General features: G+C 35.5%; 1 long non-coding RNA gene across 3 annotated transcripts; it reads left to right on the top strand.

The window, feature by feature from the left end:
- The first annotated feature begins 3,840 nt into the window (after positions 1–3,840).
- LOC104098323 (uncharacterized) lies at positions 3,841–7,383 on the top strand. Of its 3 annotated transcripts, none has more exons than XR_011412242.1 (8): positions 3,841–3,932; positions 4,123–4,347; positions 4,412–4,510; positions 4,595–4,859; positions 4,960–5,366; positions 6,029–6,184; positions 6,278–6,359; positions 7,201–7,383. It is a non-coding gene; the product is annotated as an uncharacterized lncRNA (long non-coding RNA). The 3 variants fall into 3 exon arrangements; XR_011412241.1 differs by having other exon boundaries at positions 4,123–4,510; positions 4,595–4,688; positions 4,765–4,859; positions 7,201–7,353; XR_011412240.1 differs by having other exon boundaries at positions 4,123–4,510; positions 7,201–7,381.
- Positions 7,384–7,643: the final 260 nt, after the last annotated feature.

Genomic DNA, 7,643 nt, shown 5'->3' with positions numbered 1-7,643 from the left:
GATGTCGTTATGACACCTAGCCTCTAAGACTAGGTAAGCCTATTAATGTGGAATAACATAATAGAAATCTGAAATAAATGAAATTGCAATTCAAATAATTACAACTCTCAAAATCCGGTAGAAATAAGTCACAAGCTTCTAAGAATTATATTAAGTGTCTCTATACATCAGAGTCTAAAGAGAATAAGAAAAGCAACATAATAAGGATAGAAGGGGACTCCGAGATCTGCAGACGCTGGCAGATATATCTTGAAGTCTCCGCGTACGGCTAGTTCACTGATGCCTGGTCAGATAGGAAGTACATGGATCTGCACAAAAAAATATGAAGAAGCATAGTATGAGTACACCACAGCAGTACCCAGTAAGTTCCAAGCCTAACCTCGGTAGAGTAGTGACGAGGCAGGTCAGGCCCTACTAGAATAATAAAAGATAGGTTGAAAAGTTTAACAATATACTAATAATAATGACAATAGAAAAGAACCATGTAAGAGGGTATGTCACAATTTAACTATATAGAATAAAGGCAAATAATACCTCGCGGAAGAAAAACAAAAATTTACAACTTTAAGGAAAACACAAAAATAACCAAAGGCAAATGCAGCAATAAAGAAATATCTACAAGGGTACTCCTAATGTACCGCCTCGTAGTCCCAAATCATAAATAAATTCACAATATCTCATTTCTTTATATCACCACGGGAGCCTTCACATTTAATTTTAAAGAAATTATTTTTTTTCCGAAGTAACATCCCGCGTTTTAGCCACCCTTATCACACCGCATGACTTCTAGTAGTTCCCCTACTAGCCACGCGTATCAAGCCACCCTTATCTCTCCGCATGCATTTCAACACCAAGACCTTATACCACCGCATGCGCATAAATATCACAATTTGCACCTCAAGTGCCCAAATATTTCAACTTGCCAAAATAAATCAATAACAAAATTATTTTTCACAATAAGGAGCTCACGACTCAATCACTATGAATACAAAATCTCACAAAATATTCCGGAGTGAATAACTGAATAAAAACTATATTTCACAAATCTAACACCTTGCCTCAATACCAAATTTTTAATGTCAAATATTTTATATTAATAATAATTCAATTAAGAAATTCAACCGTCAAATAATGAGCACAGAATAAAAGAAACAAAGCTTCAACTAAACAGGTAAGACAATTAGTAGAAAAAGGTAAGGCAAATTTAAAATATAAAAATAGATCAATGATGATGAATATAACAGAATAAAATAATTTAATTAATATGCAACAGTGATCTACACAATTTAAAGACATAATCTTCCACATTTAGCCCGTGTACACACTCGTCACCTCGCGTACACAACTTTCAACACATCATAATTATCATATCAATTCCAATCCTAAGGGAAATTTCCCCCACACAAGGTTAGACAAGTCACTTACCTCAAGCTAAACTCAATCAGTCAATAAGAATGCATTTTCCTTGATTTCCGACTCCGATCGGCTCGAATCTAATCACAATTAATTCGATTCAGTCAATACAAATTATAGGAATTAATTCTATATGAAAATATAGATTTTTCAACAAAAATCCGAAATTTAACTCAAAAATCACCTGTGGGGCCCACGTCTCGGAACCCGACAAAAGTTACAAAATATGAATGTTCATTAAACAACGAGTCCAACAATATAAATTTTACTAAATTTCTACATCAACTCGACCCTCAAATCTTCAAATTTCACCAAGAGGGTTTTCAAAGTTTTCCAACTTAAATCACCGATTAAATGCTAAAAACAACCACAGATTTGGGTAATTTGACCAAAATTGAGTTAAGAACACTTACCCCATTATTTTTCTTGAAAATCTCCCGAAAATAGCCTCTTCCCGAGCTCCACATCGGTAAAAATGGAAAATGGAATTTCAGAACTTAAACATTCTGCCTAGTGAAACTTCTATGCGATTGCGGACCAACTCACGCAATCGCGAAACACAAATTTTTACTACCCAAAAATAACCCTACGTCATCGCGGAAAATTCCACGCTATCTAGAAGCATAGTCTCCGCAAGCCTAAGCGATCGCGGACTTATTCACGCGATCGCGAAATATTAAGTGCGTGGCACAGCTTCCTCTTCCTTTCCTCTTCGCGAACGCGATCTACCCCACGCGTTCGCGATGCACAGTTTCCCTAAGCTACGCGATCGCGGACCCCTGCACGCGAACAAGTAGAGCAAAGTCCTCCCCTGCCCAATTAAGCCTACGCGATCGCGCATAAGAAAACCAGATTAGACTCACCAGAAACATTCAGCAAAAACACTAAGTTTAAAATTGATCTGTTAACCATCTGGAACTCATCCGAGGCCCTCAGGACCTCGACCAAATACACCAACAAGTCCTAAAATATCATATGAACTTAGTCGAAACCTCAAATCACATCAAACAACGCTACAAACATGAATCATGCCATAATTCAAGCCTAATGAAACTAACAAATTCCAACTTCTACATTCGATGCTGAAACCTATCAAATCAAGTCCGATTGACCTCAAATTTTACACACTAGCAATAAATTATATAACAGACCTATTCAAATTTTCAAAATCGGATTCCGACCCCGATATCAAAAAGTCAACTCCCCGGTCAAACTTCCAAGCTTAAATTTCTATTTTAGCCATTCCAAACCTAATTTAACTACAGACTTCCAAATAATTTTTTGAACATTCTCCTAAGTCCAAAATCACCATACGGAGCTATTGAAATCATCAAAATTCTATTCCGAGGTCATTTACATATAAGTCAATATCCGGTCAACCTTTTTAACTTAAGTTTTTAACCATGAGACTAAGTGTCTCAAATCGTTCCGAAATCTCTCCGGACCCGAATCGACTACCCCGATAAGTCACATAATAGCTATAAAATATAAAACGAGTAGTAAATGAGGGAACAAGACTGGCCGGATCGTTACATCATAGCTTTTCTAAAAATTCAAATTTTATTAGGACTACTATGAGCATGTAAATATGAATGTAGGATAATCATTTTTTCCTAATAATTTGTACTTATACAATGGAACTATAACATAAAGTTTCTTCCTTGCAAGTGTCTTAAAAAATTTCATAAAAGACTTAACAACTACTACTCTCTCCGTACCAATTTATGTGAACATGTTTGATTGGGCACGAAGTTTAAGAAAAAATAAAGACTTTTAAAATTTGTGATCCTAAACAATTCAAAAAGGGGCCTAGAATATTTGTGTGGTTATAAAAGCTTCTCATTAAGGGTAGAATTGTAAGTTTAAGCAAAATTATTTTTTAATTTAGAAAAGGGTCATTCCTTTTGGAATGGACCAAAAAGGAAATAAGTTCACATAAACTGAAACGGAGGTAGTATTAAGGTTCTCGCTTTCTTTTATAGATGATTCAAAAAGCAATTGAGCAGTCGAATGAATTAGAAGACGATTCTTATGAAAAAGCAATATCAAAGTACATTATGATAGAGTGGGGTGACTTACCATGGGCTCATACTACTATACTCAGACACCATCCAAGAGACCACTATGAAAATAGTAAATTGTAGTTAAAATAGTAAATGAAAATAGAGACTCCATGTGGTTGCTACAAGGCTTTGTGATGGATTTCCCAATATTATTATTCCCCGTTCCATATATATAGTGACGATGCATTTACATGTTCATAAATAATAGTATTTGCATGCTCCTTTTTGCCTATCATATTTTAAGAGTAATATTTTCTTATGAAAAATTATATTTAATATTCTACGGGTATATAAATAAAAAAAAGAAGGTAAAGTAGTAGTATATAACTACTATCTACAGCGATTGCCCTAACTAGGGTTTTTACGAAGATGCCTCTTGATAAACTAAGAAGTGCTATTGTATCTGTTAAGATCCGAAAGATTCGAAAGACGAAGCGAGAAACTCCGAAGCGTCTGGTTGGGTCTCGTTTTATCAATATATTATGCACATCAATTTTTGATTAGTAAGATTTGATAATGGAGAGTCTTCTGTTCGCTTGCATGCTTTGTCTGCAATGCTGAATTCTGCTAGCTGATTCTGATTTGTTTCTGATATATAAATCCATTAGTTGTTCCACTGATTTAATAATGAATTGTTGGTTTACAGAAGACATCATGGGTCAAGGATGTTTGGTCGGATGATATCAATCGGCAGCTGGCGGGGACCTCACGAGTCCGGAAATTGGTTGATATGAGTATGACTAATCATGATCCAGGCTCATGACTCTGGAACTTGGTTGATATCAGAAGGAGTCTTAATGTTGGAGAAGTTAGGTGTTATGTTGCTTGATTTGTTGAGTTTCTAAGCAAGAAAGATTCTTGGCAGTTCCAGGTAGAGAATTAATTATGTGTTATTAACGGACACTTGCTTTATCCTTATGGTTTTGCATTCATAGGTTGAAGCTGCTTGGGTTCTCACCAGTGCTTTTGGTGGCTCGACTCCTATGATTGACCATTTGCTGGAGCCAATATTTCAAAAACTATATTCCAATCAGGTGTGTTTTAGACCCCTACGACATGTTGTATTTTTTTTCTAACTATAGGCTGATATGTGATTTTTTTGAATGGTTGGTTTACAGGAAAGTCTTGAATTAGCGGTCACTGGTATTTTGTTCGATCATAGAATTCTGCATGACATATCAACCAAACAATTTTGAACACTGCTCTCTATCAGTATGACTAAGCCTGCTCCGGTCTAATTTTTTTATTCAATTTGCCTATCACTTACCTTACCAATTTTTTTCCACAGATAAGACACTTGGTCTTTGTGAAGCTATGAAGTTTAGTGTTATTCTTCGATTTGCTCAGTTTATAAAAATGTCAGATTGCCCGCAACAGCTCAAGGTAGACAGTGATGTGTTGTTGATTACCTTTCTGCACTTTCTTTAGCGTCTTGCGGTTCTTGTTTCACACTTGCTTTATCCTTATGGTTTTACATTTATAGGATGATTCTGCTTGGATTCTCGTACTCATTTTCTCTTTTCACCTCGCCGATATATTTTGATATGGTTGAATATGGGCTGGTGGAAGTTCTTGTAAAGCTTCTGGACTTTCCAGATGAAAGTCTTTGTGAGAAGGTGTGTTTTATAATTGGAAGAGCCCCCGCCGTCCCCCGTCCCCACATGTTGTATAATTATTAGCGGGCTGAATGTATTTTCTTTACATCTATAGGTTGTGCTGGTAGTGGGAGAAATTATTGCCGGTGATTGTTATTGTGTTCTTAACCATGACGCTTTGACTCCTTTGTTGAACGAGTTAAAGGAGGCGAACAATAATTTTTCAATGCAGAGAAAAGCCACGAGGACTTTGTCACTGATTTTTAAAAGCAAGCCGGATCTTCTATCTGAGCAGGTTGGTCAGTGACTGTTGAAATATTCTTACGCTTGCAATTATTTAATTCAAAATATTGCTTTTCCTTAGGCATTCAAAATACCGTCACCGTGGGGTGTACCATCTGCCATCACCTTAAAAAAATAATTTACTCAATTTATGTGACACCTTTTCTATTTTTAAAATATTATAAAATATTGGACGCCATTCAATTTCTATGCAATTTTCACAACTTTTAAACTATTCAGATCTTAAACGTTGATATAATGTTTCCTCTATCGAACTAAGTCGTTGCTTAACTTCTTCTTTTACTATAACTAATAGTAATAGATAAGTCTAATTTAACATCTTAAATTCAGGACCTATCAAACATCGTCAAATAAATTGGATTTATAATTTTTAAAAGAAATAATTTGTTTATTTTTGAAATGAGCAGGCAACACTAGCTATATCATGCCTTTCCTCAATATTTCTCCTATATTATTGGAGGTCTTGAATGTAAATATCTCTCGATGTGTCAATTTTAAGTGCTTTTGAAGACTCTATTTGTAGCTTGCTCCAAATAGAGAGCCAATTTCATATTGCTGGAAATTGGAATAAATCCTCAGAGGTCCTCTAATCTGGTAAAATTGAAAGAAAGAAGTTATTGGTCTTTACATTACTGATTACTATTCATTTGTCAGGTTACTTCAGCAGTCTGTTCTCTTTTAGAGCTTCTTCGTTGATGAGGTGCTAACAAATGTATGTTGTGCCCTTGCTTACCATATTGATGCTATACATGGTATTATCCAACACCACAATAACGGGGATATTTATGACCGGCTGGTTGGACTCCTCCGGTGAGTGGAATGTTTTAGTTTCCTCTTTTATCCTACTTTTATTCATATCTAACTTATGGTTGAATCTGATATGTAAGTCAATTGATGTTTCAGGCAAGACTCTCATTCAGTAATAATCCCCGTCCTCAAAATAGTTGTAAATATTGTTCGAAGAGAGAAGAGCTGGTCTAATAAGGTACATGGGTCTTAAGGTGTTTTTAGAAGCTTTCGTGCTTGAATCCAAACACTTCGATGAATTAACCAATGAAAATAGGAACGAAATAAAACAAAACAAAACAAAACAAAATGATTGAAAGGTGGAAACATCATAAACAATATGCATTCAGATGATAATTCGGCATGTTCCTGAATCAACTTCAAATTTTATCTTTTTCTTTTTAGTTCATTTTTTGACTCTACAATATTGTGGGTATGTTCGCTACTGGATTTAGTTAGGGTTCTCTATACATAGGAACCATCTACTAGCATGCTACACAACTATTATTTTTATTTCCTACACAGCTACTCTTAGTTTTTAGTTTTTTTTAGTTATTGTACTAGTAGTTAGAAACTTATGTAAATCTACAGACATCGACAGTGGTTGTCTTAGTGTTACTTTTCTGTGCAACAAGACATATGATCAAAATGGCTATCAAATCTTGTGCTTAGGATCGACACACCCCTACCGCTCCTCCCACCTTTCCAGCTTCATGAAACTTACTTCCATCCACCTATGCTCTTCATGTGGAAAGAAATCCTAGTACCTCCCAATGGAGACACTTCTGTTACATCGCTTCCAATGGCTAATTTCTAATAGTCTCCGTAGAACCCACCCATTCATTAAAGCTACCCACCAAACAAAATTTTAAACAAAATAAATGGGTGTAACCTGCTATGTGCCAAAATTGTTGGATAAGTGCATTATGCAAAGACCGCTGGAATATTTTTCTTCCTTTTTTTTTATTGTTAAAATGTAACTGTGTCAGGCATGCATATTGCTTTGTTTTTGACTAACGATAACTAACTTCACAACCCAGTTCAATCCTGCCGACCTTGGTTGCCTGGTGACGTTGCTTGAAAACCACAACGAGGATGCAGAGGTGGTCTCCAGCATTTGCAGTCCAAGACCATGATAAAAATGGTTCTTTAGTACTGAGAAGTAGACAAGGGTTCTTTTAAAGAAAAACTATTATTTCCGAGTTTGTTACACTGGCTAGCTTATGATGCACTTACCCTAGCATTACAAGGACTCGTTTGGAATATGTAAAAGTATCCTCATATGAGGTTTCAACGTGGTGTCAGTGCCATCTCTAATATTGTAGTTAATAAGGCTTGTGCCTTAGGCCCTCAAATTTGGTAGGCCTCATTTTTTAGAAATAATAGGTTTATTAACAACTTTGCATCTCAAAAATCTAAAAGAATAGACTTTAAATAGACATATATTATAACCTTTTAAAAAAAATTTAGGCCTCATATTAAC

This window comes from Nicotiana tomentosiformis, chromosome 11, assembly GCF_000390325.3.
Source record: "Nicotiana tomentosiformis chromosome 11, ASM39032v3, whole genome shotgun sequence".
In the NCBI taxonomy this organism is placed as follows: Eukaryota; Viridiplantae; Streptophyta; class Magnoliopsida; order Solanales; family Solanaceae; genus Nicotiana; species Nicotiana tomentosiformis.
Note: the sequence above shows the minus strand (reverse complement) of the source record. Positions and strands in the feature narration are given on the sequence as shown.